Source organism: Gopherus flavomarginatus, chromosome 9, assembly GCF_025201925.1.
Source record: "Gopherus flavomarginatus isolate rGopFla2 chromosome 9, rGopFla2.mat.asm, whole genome shotgun sequence".
Lineage (NCBI taxonomy): Eukaryota > Metazoa > Chordata > Testudines > Testudinidae > Gopherus > Gopherus flavomarginatus.
Window position 1 is genome coordinate 648,873 of NC_066625.1, and position 14,915 is coordinate 663,787.

Here is a 14,915-nt window from a genome sequence, read left to right on the forward strand (position 1 = left end):
TGCCTGTATTGTATTTGCAGCTCTTCCAATATAGCTGTGACTTTTAGTAATGTGCTGATTTCTCCATCTTCCAGATCAGCAGTGAAAATGTTAAACAAAATGAGACCTGGCACTCATCCTGGTAGAATCACCAGATATCTGCTTCATACTTCATACATGACCATTTATTATTTCCTTGTGTTTATAGTTCTGTAAGTTTTCAGTCTTCATGTTTGAAATATCCAAACTGATTCCAATTATTTTTCTATTAAGATTTTATGAGGCACAGTCCCAAATTCTTTTCTAAAATCCAAATATATTACGTCATCTCTGATCCCATCAACCATTAATTTTTGCAATTCTGTCAGAAAAGAGCAATCACATTTGTCTGGCAACATTTATATTTTATAATCCCCCAGTGCTGTTTATGTCTCATGACTGTTACCTTTCAGATGTTTAGTGAAAGGTACAGTGACTAAAGTGAAATCCCTGCAAGCTGCATGGGTGCTTTTTAAAGACACCATAATAGAGGCCCAACTTAAATGTTTACCCCAAATTAAGAAACACAGTAAAAGAACTAAAAGAGCCACCGTGGCTTAACAAGCATATAAAAGAAGGAGTGAGAGATAGAAGACTTCCTTTAAAAAGTGGAAGTGAAATCCTAGTGAGGTAAATAGAAAGGAGCATAACACTGCCAAATTGAGTGTGAAAATGTAATAAGAAAAGCCAAAGAGGAGTTTGAAGAATGGCTAGCCAAAAACTCAAAAGGTAATAAAATGTTTTTTAAGTACATCAGAAGCAGGAAGCCTGCTAAACAACCAGTGGGCCCCGCGATGATTGACATACAAAAGGGGCGATAAAGTCATTGTGGAGAAACTAAATGGATTCTTTGCTTCAGTCTTCATGGCTGAGGATGTTAGGGAGAGTCCCAAACCTGAGCAGGCTTTTGTAGGTCACAAATCTGAGGAACTGTCACCGATTCAAGTGTCACTAGAGGAGGTTTTGGAATTAATTGATAAGCTTAACATTAACAAGTCACCAGGACCGGATGGCATTCACCCAAGAGTTCTGACATAACTCAAATGTAAAGTTGTGGAACTATTAACTAGGATTTGTAACCTGTCCTTTAAATCGGCCTCTGTACCCAACAACTGGAAGATAGCTAATGTAACGCCAATATTTAAAAAAGGCTCTAGAGGTGATCCTGGCAATTACAGACTGATAAGTTTAACATTGGTACTGGGCAAATTTGTTGAAACAGTAGTAAAGAATAAAATTGTCAGACACATAGAAGAACATAAATTGTTGGGCAAAAGTCATCATGTTTTCTGTAAAGAGAAATCGTGTCTTACTAATCTATTAGAGTTCTTTGAACGGGTCAACAAACATGTGGACAAGGGGGATCCAGTGGACATAGTGTACTTAGATTTCCAGAAAGCCTTTGACAAGATCCCTCACCAAAGGCTCTTACATAAATTAAGTTGTCATGGGATAACAGAGAAGGTCCTTTCATGGATTGAGAACTGGTTAAAAGACAGGGATCAAAGGGTAGGAATTAATGGTAAATTCTCAGAATGGAGAGGAGTAACTAGTGGTATTCCCCAAGGGTCAGTCCTAGGACCAATCCTATTCAACTTATTCATAAATGATCTGGAGCAAGGGGTAAAAAGTGAGGTGGCAAAGTTTGCAGATGATACTAAACTGCTCAAGATAGTTAAGACCAGAGCAGACTGTGAAGAACTTCAAAAAGATCTCACAAAACTAAGTGATTGGGCAACAAAATGGCAAATGAAATGTAATGTGAATAAATGTAAAGTAATGCACATTGGAAAAAATAACCTCAACTGTACGTACAATATGATGGGGGCTAATTTAGCTACAACAAGTCAGGAGTCATCATGGATAGTCCCCTACCTTCCTCCTACTCACAGGCATCTTTGCTCTTTTGTACAACTCACTGAAGCACATTCCATTGAAATATGTATGACATCTTTGTTTCTTTTCCATTCTCCTCCTCATCAATATACATGAAATGGTTTAGAAAATAGATAAAACAAGAATCTTTTTACTTTGTATTTATTCCAGTCTATACAAAGTTACTGTTGGGAAAAATCAAGTTGTTACCAAATACGTGCTGAATATAGCTTGTCTCTAAAATGTGGCATAGCTCAGAAATAGTACATTGCATAAGAAGTAGGCTCTTCGTATTTTAAGTAATAGGGACATAAATTACCGTACATATTAAAGAGCAGAACTTACAATTGTCCAAGGTTAATCTCATTAAATCCATGTGTGATGGGAAATATCTCTATATAAGACTGACTTGCTCTTGTGATATAGTATGCCTTGTGGGTATTGTAAAATAATACTGAACTATATTTATTTCTAAGCAAAATCCCTAGATCACAGTTCACCTTAATTTCAGCACAGTGACTATTTGCCACACCAGCAGCTGAAATGAGAGGTGTGAAAAAGATGAAAAGAATCCCTTTTGTCTGCATTTATAGTATGGAAACTGATATGAATGTCAACACTTCTCACATTTGACATGAACAGAACTTGGTGCTGCACAAAACGGGTTCATCGCTGTTCAACTAGTATTGGATGGGGAGTTTGGGGTGGAGCTGGATCTAGTAACTGATTTAAAAAATGATTCAGGCTGTAGCATAGACCCAACCTTATATGCTGAAGAAATCCATCATAATTAGTGCTCATAATGTAAGAATACAGGGATAGATACACTAGTTGCTGGGCAGAGCACAGTATTGGGATTCATCTGCCTCATTCTCATTTTCTTTGAGACAGCTACATCTTCTGATACAATTTGTTCTGAGTCAGGTCCTTCCTCTTATTCATTTGTCACTTAATATGACCATGCTGAGGAAACTTTCCGATAAAACTGAGTATCATTATGTGATGTTGCTTGTGTGTCAGAGAGAGAGACACACACACAGGAGGTTGAAAGTGGCACAATATACAGCATTTATCTACTGAGCACCTTATAGACTCATAGACTCTAGGACTGGAAGGAACCTCGAGAGGTCATCGAGTCCAGTCCCCTGCCCTCATGGCAGGACCAAATACTGTCTAGACCATCCCTAATAGATATTTATCTAACCTACTCTTAAATATCTCCAGAGATGGAGATTCCACAACTTCCCTAGGCAATCTATTCCAATGTTTAACTACCCTGACAGTTAGGAACTTTTTCCTAATGTCCAACCTGAATCTCCCTTGCTGCAGTTTGTCTATTGCTTCTTGTTCTATCATTGGAGGCTAAGGTGAACAAGTTTTCTCTCTCCTCTTGATGACACCCTTTTAGATACCTGAAAACTGCTATCATGTCCCCTCTCAGTCTTCTCTTTTCCAAACTAAACAAACCCAATTCCTTCAGCCTTCCTGCATAGGTCATGTTCTCAAGACCTTTAATCATTCTTGTTGCTCTTCTCTGGACCCTCTCCAATTTTTGCACATCTTTCTTGAAATGCGGTGCCCAGAACTGGACACAATACTCCAGTTGAGGCCTAACCAGCGCAGAGTAAAGCGGAAGAATGACTTCTCGTGTCTTGTTTACAACACACCTGTTAATGCATCCCAGAATCACGTTTGCTTTTTTTGCAACAGTATCACACTGTTGACTCATATTAAGCTTGTGGTCTACTATGACCCCTAGATCTCTTTCTGCCATACTCCTTCCTAGACAGTCTCTTCCCATTCTGTATGTGTGAAACTGATTGTTCCTTCCTAAGTGGAGCACTTTGCATTTATCTTTATTGAACTTCATCCTGTTTACCTCAGACCATTTCTCCAATTTGTCCAGATCATTTTGAATTTTGACCCTGTCCTCCAAAGCAGTTGCAATCCCTCCCAGTTTGGTATCGTCCGCAAACTTAATAAGCGTACTTTCTATGCCAACATCTAAATCGTTGATGAAGATATTGAACAGAGCCAGTCCCAAAACAGAGCCCTGCGGAACCCCACTTGTTATACCTTTCCAGGAGGATTGGGAGCCATTAATAACTACTCTCTGAGTACGGTTATCCAGCCAGTTATGCACCTACCTTATAGTAGCCCCATCTAAATTGTACTTTCCTAGTTTATCTATAAGAATATCATGCGAGACCGTATCAAATGCCTTACTAAAGTCTAGGTATATCACATCCACCGCTTCTCCCTTATCCACAAGGCTCGTTATCCTATCAAAGAATGTTATCAGATTAGTTTGACACGATTTGTTCTTTACAAATCCATGCTGGCTATTCCCTATCACCTTACCACCTTCCAAGTGTTTGCAGATGATTTCTTTAATTACCTGCTCCATTATCTTCCCTGGCACAGAAGTTAAACTAACTGGTCTGTAGTTTCCTGGGTTGTTTTTATTTCCCTTTTTATAGATGGGCACTATATTTGCCCCCTTCCAGTCTTCTGGAATCTCCCCGTCTCCCATGATTTCCCAAAGATAATAGCTAGAGGCTCAGATACCTCCTCTATTAACTCCTTGAGTATTCTAGGATGCATTTCATCAGGCCCTGGTGACTTGCAGGCATCTAACTTTTCTAAGTGATTTTTTTACTTGCTCTTTTTTTATTTTATCTTCTAATCCTACCCTCTTCCCGTAAGCATTCACTATACTAGACATTCCTTCAGACTTCTCAGTGAAGACCGAAACAAAGAAGTCATTAAGCATCTCTGCCATTTCCAAGTCTCCCGTTACTGTTTCCCCCTCCTCACTGAGCAGTGGGCCTACCCTGTCCTTGGTCTTCCTCTTGCTTCTAATGTATTGATAAAAAGTCTTCTTGTTTCCCTTTATTCCCATAGCTAGTTTGAGCTCATTTTGTGCCTTTGCCTTTCTAATCTTGCCTCTGCATTCCTGTGTTATTTGCCTATATTCGTCCTTTGTGATCTGACCTAATTTCCATTTTTTATATGACGCCTTTTTATTTTGTAGGTCACGCAAGATCTCGTGGTTAAGCCAAGATGGTCTTTTGCCACATTTTCTATCTTTCCTAACCATCGGAATAGCTTGCTTTTGGGCCCTTAATAGCGTCCCTTTGAAAAACTGCCAACTCTCCTCAGTTGTTTTTCTCCTCAGTCTTGATTCCCATGGGACCTTACCTATCAGCTCTCTGAGCTTACCAAAATCCGCCTTCCTGAAATCCATTGTCTCTATTTTGCTGTACTCCCTTCTACCCTTCCTTAGAATTGCAAACTCTATGATTTCATGATCACTTTCACCCAAGCTTCCTTCTACTTTCAAATTCTCAACAAGTTCCTCCCTATTTGTTAAAATCAAGTCTAGAACAGCTTCCCCCCTAGTAGCTTTTTCAACTTTCTGAAATAAAAAGTTGTCTGCAATGCAGTCCAGGAACTTATTGGATAGTCTGTGCCCCGTGGTGTTATTTTCCCAACATATATCTGGATAGTTGAAGTCCCCCATCGCCACCAAATCTTGGGCTTTGGATGATTTTGTTAGTTGTTTGAAAAAAGCCGCATCCACCTCTTCCACCTGATTAGGTGGCCTGTAGTAGACTCCCAGCACGACATCACCTGTGTTTTTTACCCCTTTTAGCCTAACCCAGAGACTCTCAACACTTCCGTCTCCTATGTCCATCTCCACCTCAGTCCAAGTGTGTGCGTTTTTAATATATAAGGCAACACCTCCTCCCTTTTTCCCCTGTCTATCCTTCCTGAGCAAACTGTACCCATCCATACCAACATTCCAGTCGTGTGTATTATCCCACCAAGTTTCAATAATGCCAACAATGTCATAGTTGTATTTATTTATTAGCACTTCCAGTTCTTCCTGCTTATTACCCATACTTCTTGCATTTGTATATAGGCATCTAAGATACTGGTTTGATCTTGCCTCCCAGCTTTGCCCTGACCCTCCTTTCTCTCTGCCATTATAGCCTGTGCTCCCTCCTGTTTCCAACCCATCTCCCAGGTCTTGTTCCCCACTTACCTGTGGGGTTTGCTCACCTGTCCCCGGCTAACCTAGTTTAAAGCCCTCTTTACTAGGTTAGCCAGTCTGTGCGCAAATAAGGCCTTTCCCCTTCTCGAAAGGTGAACGCCATCTGTGCCTAGCAGTCCTTCCTCGAATAGCATCCCGTGGTCGAGGAAGCCAAAGCCCTCCTGGCGACACCATCTTCGCAGCCAGGCATTCACCTCCACGATGCATCTGTCTCTGCCCGGGCCCCTACCTTCGACAGGAAGAATTGAAGAGAATACCACCTGCGCTCCAAACTCCTTAACCCGTACTCCCAGAGCCCTGTAGTCACTCTTGATCTGCTCAGTGTCACACCTCACAGTATCACTTGTGCCCACATGAATGAGTAGCATGGGGTAGTAGTCAGAAGGCCGGATAATCCTCGACAATGCCTCTGTAACATCTTGGATACGGGCCCCTGGCAGGCAGCATACCTCCCGGGATGAACGGTCAGGGCGACAGATGGATGTCTCCGTCCCCCTCAGCAGAGAGTCCCCAACCACCACTACCCTACGTTTCTTATTATCAGTGGTGGCAGCAGACCTCCCAGCCTTAGGGGTACGAGGCTTTGCCTCCTTAACTGTTGGGGGTGATTCCTTCTCTCCTGTATCAAGAAGAGCATAACGGTTATCTATTACCACAGCAGGAGGGTTTGCAGCAGGGGTGGAGCACTGCCTGCTGCCAGAAGTAACCAGCTTCCAGTGTCCACCCTTAGCCATCTCCTCCTCCACTGGTGTGTCAGTAGTCCTGTGACCTGGGACAGCTACGTCAGCTGTCTCCACATGGATACTGTCCAGGAATTGCTCATGGATACGGATGTTCCTCAGCCTAGCCACCTCCTCCTGTAGCTCTCCTACCTGCTGCCTGAGAGATTCCACCAGTAGGCACCTTTCACATTGGATGCCACCCCCAGCCTGGATATCAGTAAGTGGAAATTGCAAGTTACAGTCTTCCTGGATCCTCATTAGGGCTTTGACACAAGACAAAAGAATATGATGTTGGTAGAGGACTTTGACTCCTTGAAGCATTTCAGAGATGCAGGTCTTGATTTTCCTTTAATGCCTCTTATTCTTTTTCTTCCTTCAGCCTTACCAGCTAATAAGGTGATTACCAGACGTCGTCTTACATTAATTTTATGATAACATTTCAGACTAGATTTTCACGATGCATTCTGTTACCTCCAGAATCTTTGATTATATTCTCTCAAAATTCAACATGCACAGAACTGGCCCATTTGAGTAAACCAAAAAGAAACTGAACATCTGGAGAGAGAAATAAAGGAACCAGTAGGGAAGCCTTATCTACTCATAAACTATATCTACATCCATATGCACTAATGACAAATAATGTCGGCCATATTTATAGGATGAGAGACTCTATCCTGGGAAGCAGTGACTTGAAAAAGACTGGGGATCATGGTGGATAATCAGCTGAACGTGAGCTCCCAGTGCAATGCAGTGTCAAAAAGAGCTAATGTGACCCTGGCATGCATAAAAGAGGAGAATCTTGATTAAAAGTAGACTATATTACTTCTGTACTGGAACTGGTGCAACCAGAAATACTGTATCCAGTTGTGGTGTCCACAGTTCAAGAAGGATGTTGGTAAATTAGAGAGGATTCAAGGAACAGCCACAAGAATAATTAAAGGATTGGAAAACCTGCCTTATGGTGATTGACTCGAGGAGCTCAATCTATTTAGCTTAACAAGGTTAAGGGGTGACTTGATTACATGTGAATAGTAGTGGTGGAGTAGAATGATGATATGAAGAAGATGGTGTCATAGTATAATTCCGAAATCTGGACCTTAGCGTCCAAAATATGGGTACTAGCATGAATTCCCCTAAGCTTAATTACCAGCTTAGATCTGATAGGCTGCCACCAATCAGGACTTAAGTAGAGCGCCTGATAGACTCTGGTGTCCCCAAAACCTTCCCTGGGGACCCCAAGACCCAGATTCCTTGAGTCTCACAACAAAGGGGAATAAGCCATTTCCCTTCCCCCCTCCTTTCTTCCTCCCTGGTTACACTAGGAGACCACCGTGATTCAAATTCTTGAATCACCACTTCCCCTCCCTTCTTCCCCGGAGAGAGATACACAGATAAAAGCCGAGAGCAGGCTTTTCTTCCCTCCTCCCTTTCCTTTCTCCCACCAATTCCCTGGTGAGTACACAGACTCAAGTCCTTTGAGCCTTAACTAGGAGAAAAAAAACCAAACAGGTCTTAAAGCAAAGCTTTTAATAAAAAAAGAAAGAAAAATGTAAAAGGTTTATCTCTGCAGTTTAGATGGTAAACAGTACAGGGTCTTTTAGCTTATAGAAAATGGATAAACAGCCTTATCCAGAAAAAATACAATTTAAACTATTTCCAGCAGACTACACATTTGCAAATACAGAAAAACAATGTAAAAGCCTATATTGTCTTTCTACCATTGTACTTACAAATTGGAAACAGAAGATTGGAGAGCCCGGAGATTCGTGTGGTCCCTCTCAGAGGCCAGAGAGAGAACAGCCCAAGAACAAAGGACTCACACCCAAACTTCCCTCCACCCAGATTTGAAAAAGTCTTGTTTCCTGATTGGTCCTCTGGTCAGGTGTTTGTTAACCCTTTCCAGGTGAAAGAGACATTAACCCTTAGCTATCTGTTTATGACAGATGGCTATTCTGCACTTTGAACCTTTTTTTTGTTTTGAAAATGGGTTAATATATTGATAAAAACTACAGATGAGTGCTGAAAGGCTTAGCTATTTTTGGATTGCAGACTATCATGTGCAGCAATAAAGCAAAGTCTACTATGGACCTTCCTATGCTAATCTAATTAATATGGGAGTTGCTCAGATACTGTGGTTGACCGTACCAGTACAAACCCCTAAGATAAATAGATACCTTGTGTCAGGTAGGGGCTCTCCGGGTTGATAAAGGGGATCCCAAATCCTGAGTCAGATACCTCTGCTTAAATGCCAATCCCCTTCTTTTTAACAATTGAACAATAACTTTATTTTTAAGGGGGGGAGCCATCAGGTGATACCAGGAATGAACCCAGGAAGAGACCCCTTGTAAGATTGATTCATTCTCTTGTTGTCAACAAGCTCACTCAGTCACAATTTTTTCCTAAAAATGCCATTCCCTGACTACTCTGGAAGCATCTCCTCATTTTGTTCTCTTTGCTTGCCTGTGAGCCAGCCTTGCCATGGTTATCCCTCCCACTCCTGTTCTACCTTGACTGGCTCCCTATCTATCCATTTGTAAAATCCAATACAAAATTGATCTTTTTTCAGTACTCTGTAGATTTGGTTCACTTGCTTGTTTTGGTGGTCCATTCTTGGTTTCCCCTCTCCCTTTCTCTGTCTCTGAGTCTCCTCGAAAGGATTGGAGCTTTTGCTGTTTTCATTCTGGCCCATTTATCTAGAACTTGGCTGACCACTTTCAGTCATTGAATGTTAAATGTGTGCTGATGCTTTGTATGCAGACTGCTATTTGAACATTTATTGCCTTGGAAAGGGACACTTCTTTTGTTAAGCCACATTTGTCAATAGTTGATAATTCCAATGTAAACAAATGTTGCAAACTTTATACTTTGATGGACTTTCTGATTGGTCTTGCCATCTAGATGAACTTTTAAATTCCTTAAAGTTGTGAGAAAAGTAAATCTGATTCTCATCCAGTCGTTGTTTCCCAAAGTTTAAATATTGTTCTCAGGAATCTCCACAAATTGCAGATTCTACTTCGAGTGATTGCTCATATCCATTCCAGTTAGGTGTGTGCGCAGCGCGTGCACGTTCGTCGGAATACGTTTTATCCTAGCAACTCCAGTGGGCCGGCAGATCGCCCCCTAGAGTGGCGCCGGCATGGCGCTCGAAATATACCCCTGCCGGCCCACTCACTCCTCAGTTCCTTCTTACCGCCGTGTCGGTCGTTGGAACTGTGGAGCGTGGCATAGCTGTCCTCCACGTCCCTAGCTCTCCTTTGTTCTCATAGTTGTAGATAGTTGTAGGTAGTTGTAAAATTATAGTTGGACTTTTACTTATTGTTACTTTTAGTATGGCTGTATATATTTAGTTAGCAGGCTTGGGCTGTAGCACTTCCCTGCACCCGGCACCAGGCCCATGCCTGGTTCGCCGGGGTTCAAACAGTGTTCAGCCTGCAAAAAGCCGATGCCAACAAGCGATCCCCACGACGCCTGTCTGAAGTGCCTGGGGGAATCGCACATTTCAGATAAGTGCCGCATCTGTAAGGCTTTTAAGCCTCGGACAAAGAAGGAGAGGGACCAGAGGTTAAGGACTCTCCTGATGGAAGCGGCACTTAACCCTGTGGCCCTGACGCAGAGTGCCAGCTCCGCGCCGGCACCGGACCGCGCTGGCACCGGAAATACGCCCCTGCACCGACCTTCCCCGGCACCGGGACTCGATGCAAGGCCCTCGAAGTCTGCCACTCCATCTTCGCAGACTCGAGTGGAGCGCCCGGCACCTACCTCTGCCGTGGCTCCTCCAGCAGGGATTCCGTCGACTCCAGGCCCCGGAGGTCCGTCGAGTCCGGTCCCACCTAGCTCCCCTGTAAGATCCGGGGTTGAGCTGTTGGTCCCTTCGACGCCAGAGACATTCACTTCGGCGCGGGACCTAATTGCTCTCACGGAGCCCGCCCAGCCTCAACCCCCGGTGCCCCCAGTGCGGGTCTTATCTAGAGACAAGCCTGCGACAATGAGAGCGCCGTCTCCGGACTCGCCCAGCCGGCACCGATTGAGGTCCTGGCACCGTGGACGTTCTCGCTCCAGGCGCCGCTCGCAGTCCCGGCACCGTTCCCCCCGGCGATACCGGTTGTACTCGCGGCGCTGGTCATCTTCCAGACAGTCTCGCTACTCCCGGCACTGGTCTGGATCGAGTCGATGCTACCGGCACCGAGACTCCAGGAGCCATTCTCGTTGGCGGTCAGCATCCCGGTCGACCTCCTGGCACCGCGCTGGTGGCAGGTCCTAGTCCCTGTCGACCTCCCGGCACCGGTCGACCTCCCGGCACTGCGCTGGTGGCAGGTCCCGGTCCCGGTCCCGGCACCGGTATGATTCCCGGTACCGGTCCCCGGCACCGAGAAGGTCGTGGACGTTGAGACCGAGGGAGCCCTATCAGCCACGTTCGGCCCCACCATGGCCTTCCCGGCAGCCGTCTGTCTCATCGCAGACAGACAGCATTTACGCCCTGGACACGGACAGACCCGCGGCCCTCTTCCATGACCCTCCTCCGCAGGATCAAGGACCGCAGCAGTGGGGCTTCTGGACACCCTGGGCATACCATCAAGCCCAGGGCCCTCAGCACATTCCACCTCAACCAGCGACATCTGAGCGCAGGGCTCTGGAGGCCTCATCTCACCCTCCCCCTTCTCCGACGGGGGAAGACCGATCTAACCAGCAGGACCCTGAGCACCCTCCAGGATCAGAGCCCACTGTGGACCCTCTCCTGGGTCTCCTCATCGTCCTCCCCCGATGAGGCAGTGGCGGGAACATCATCCTCCAGTCCCCCCCCCACTCGACCTCAGGGCGCACCAGGACCTCCTCAGGCGTGTAGCGCAAAACTTGAACTTGCAGGCTGAGGAGGTCTTGGAAATAGACCTGGCCTTCCTCCGGAGCTCCAACATACCATCCAGGACCTCCCGTTTGAAGGTCAGGGCCTGTTTTCAGAGAAGACTGACCCCAGGCTGAAAAGCCTGAAAGACAATAGGGTCATCATGCGCTCTCTAGGGATGCACATGCCCGGGACGCAGCGCAGACCCTTCCGGCCTCAGCAGCAGCAGCAGCGCCGGCCCTATCCCCAGTACCGCCAGCATCAAGACTTTAGTAGGTGCTGAAGCAGGAATGGCCGGCGCAGACAATCGGGCAACCAAGGGGGGCAGAATCAGGGCTCCTCTAAAGCCCCACCTGGCCCAAAACCTTCATTCTGAAGGTGCGCCCGAGGACGCTGTACCAGTTTCCTCCACGGATCCATCCCCTCCGTTTTCCAACCGCCTTTCGTTCTTCCTCCCGGCGTGGACCCAAATAACTTCTGACCGTTGGGTCTTACACACGGTGCAAACGGGATACCGTCTGCAATTTATTTCACACCCTCCCTCCCGCCCTCCTCCCTCGTCCCTCTTCAGGGACCCCTCTCACGAGCAGTTCCTTCTTCAGGAGGTGCGGACGCTCCTCGACAAAGGAGCCATAGAGGCGGTTCCGGAGAATGAAAAGGGCAAGGGGTTTTATTTCCGCTACTTTCTGATCCCCAAGGCCAAGGGAGGCCTCAGACCCATCCTCGACCTGCGGGAACTCAACAAATATATGGTGAAGTTGAAGTTCCTCATGGTATCCCTGGGGACCATTATCCCATCTCTGGATCCTGGAGACTGGTACGTCGCCCTCGACATGCAGGATGCTTATTTTCATATAGCCATTTTCCCACAACACAGACGCTTCCTTCGGTTCGTGATCGACCGCCACCATTATCAATTTGCAGTCCTCCCGTTTGGCCTCTCCACAGCCCCGAGGGTATTCACGAAATGCATGGCTGTCGTCGTTATCTTTGATGCAGGCGCATACACATATTCCCCTACCTCGACGACTGGCTGATTCGAGGCACGTCAGAGTCGCAGATCCTCAACCACGTCCGCAAGATCAGCAGACTCTTTGGAGATTTGGGCCTCATCATCAACGTGGACAAGTCCACTCTGCTTCCCATGCAGAGGATAGAGTTCATCGGAGCCATTCTGGACTCCACCTTGGCCAGGGCCGTTTTGCCGCTGTCCAGGTTCCAGACGCTGTTGGCCATCATTCGGCGTCTACAGGCGGCTCCCTTGACCTATATAAGGACGTGCCTAACCCTCTTAGGCCACATGGTGGCCTGCACCTTTGTTACGGGTTATGCGTGGCTTCGCATGAGGCCCCTCCAGTCCTGGCTTATCAGCCAATACCGTCCGGCCAGGCATCTGCTGGACGCTGTTATCACCGTTCCACAGGAGGTATTGGATTCCCTCCGGTGGTGGCTAGACCAGTCCGTAGTGTGTGCGGGGCTCCCGTTTCATCCGCCCCAACCCTCGGTATCCCTAACAACGGATGCCTCAGACCTGGGTTGGGGGGCCCACCTCGGAACCCTGCGGTCACAGGGCCAATGGTCTCCTCAGGAAGTGGCCCTCCACATCAACATACGGGAGTTGAGAGCGGTCCGCCTTGCTTGCCAAGCGTTCTCCCATCAGCTTCACGGTCACTGTGTCTTGGTATTCACCGACAACACGATGACCATGTACTATATCAACAAGCAGGGCGGCACGAGATCCTCTCCCTATGTCAGGAGGCGATGCGGCTCTGGGACTTTTGTATAGCCCACTCCATTCACCTCATGGCATCCTTTCTCCCCGGAGTACGGAACACGCTGGCAGACCGTCTGAGCAGATCCTTCCTTTCGCACGAATGGTCCCTTCGCCCGGACGTCGCCCTCTCATTCTTCCAGAGGTGGGGTTGTCCCCAGATGGACCTCTTCGCGTCCAGAGGGAACAGGAAATGCCAGATGTTCTGCTCTTTTCAAGGCCAGGAACCAGGGTCGGTAGCGGATGCCTTCCTTATTCCGTGGACGATGCACCTGTTCTATGCGTTCCCTCCATTCCTGCTTATCCACAAGGTCCTTCTGAAGGTGCACAGGGACAGGGCCCGCTTGATCATGATAGCTCCAGCGTGGCCCAGGCAGCATTGGTATCCGATGTTGCTAGACCTGTCTCTGGCCGACCCAGTCCCCCTGCCCCTTCACCTGGACCTGATCACCCAGGACCACGGCAGGCTCCGTCACCCGGACCTCCAGTCTCTACACGTCATGGCGTGGCTCCTGAGTGGCTGACCAGGTTGGAACTGCAGTGCTGTACCCCGGTACGTCAAGTACTCCTGGGCAGCAGGAAACCTTCCACTAGAGCGACGTATTCGGCCAAGTGGAAGCATTTCTCCTGTTGGTGCACGGAGAGGGGTTCCCTCCCTATGGAGGTTTCTGTCGCCAGTATTCTAGATTACATCTGGTCCCTCAAGCAGCAGGGCCTGGCGATATCATCCCTTCGGGTTCACCTGGCGGCTATCTCCACCTTTCATCCGGGGGGAGATAACTGTTCAGTTTTCTCTCACCCTATGGTGACCAGATTCTTGAAAGGATTAGAACGTCTCTACCCCCAGGTTCGACCCCCTGCCCCACCTGGGATCTCAACCTGGTTCTGACTCTGCTCATGGGCCCTCCATTTGAGCCGTTAGCGACTTGCTCCCTGCTCTATCTCTCCTGGAAGACTGCTTTCCTGGTGGCCGTCACCTCAGCCAGACGGGTGTCAGAACTCCGGGCCCTCACGGTAGATCCCCCGTATACGGTCTTCCATAAAGACAAGGTGCAGCTGAGGCCACACCCCGCCTTTCTCCCCAAGGTGGTCTCAGCCTTTCATGTCAACCAGGAGATCTTTCTCCCCGTCTTTTTCCCAAAGCCCCATTCGTCCCGCAGGGAGCAACAACTCCACTCACTTGATGTCCACCGAGCACTCGCGTTTTATGTGGAGAGGACCAAACCGTTCAGCAAATCCCCCCAGCTCTTGATGGCAGTAGCGGACCGAATCAAAGGACTACCCATTTCCTCACAGAGGATCTCCTTGTGGGTGACGTCCTGTATCAGGACCTGTTATGACTTGGCTCACACCCCTACAGGCCATGTGACTGTGCACTCCACCAGGGCACAAGCATCATCGATGGCTTTCCTTGTCCATGTGCCCATCCAGGAGATTTGTAGGGCGGCGACCTGGTCCTCCGTCCACACCTTCGCTTTTCATCATGCCCTGGTCCAGCAGTCCAGAGATGACGCAGCCTTCGGCTCTGCAGTGCTCCATGCCGCGACTTCTCACTCCGACCCCACCGCCTAGGTAAGGCTTGGGATTCACCTAACTGGAATGGATATGAGCAATCACTCAAAGAAGAAAAGA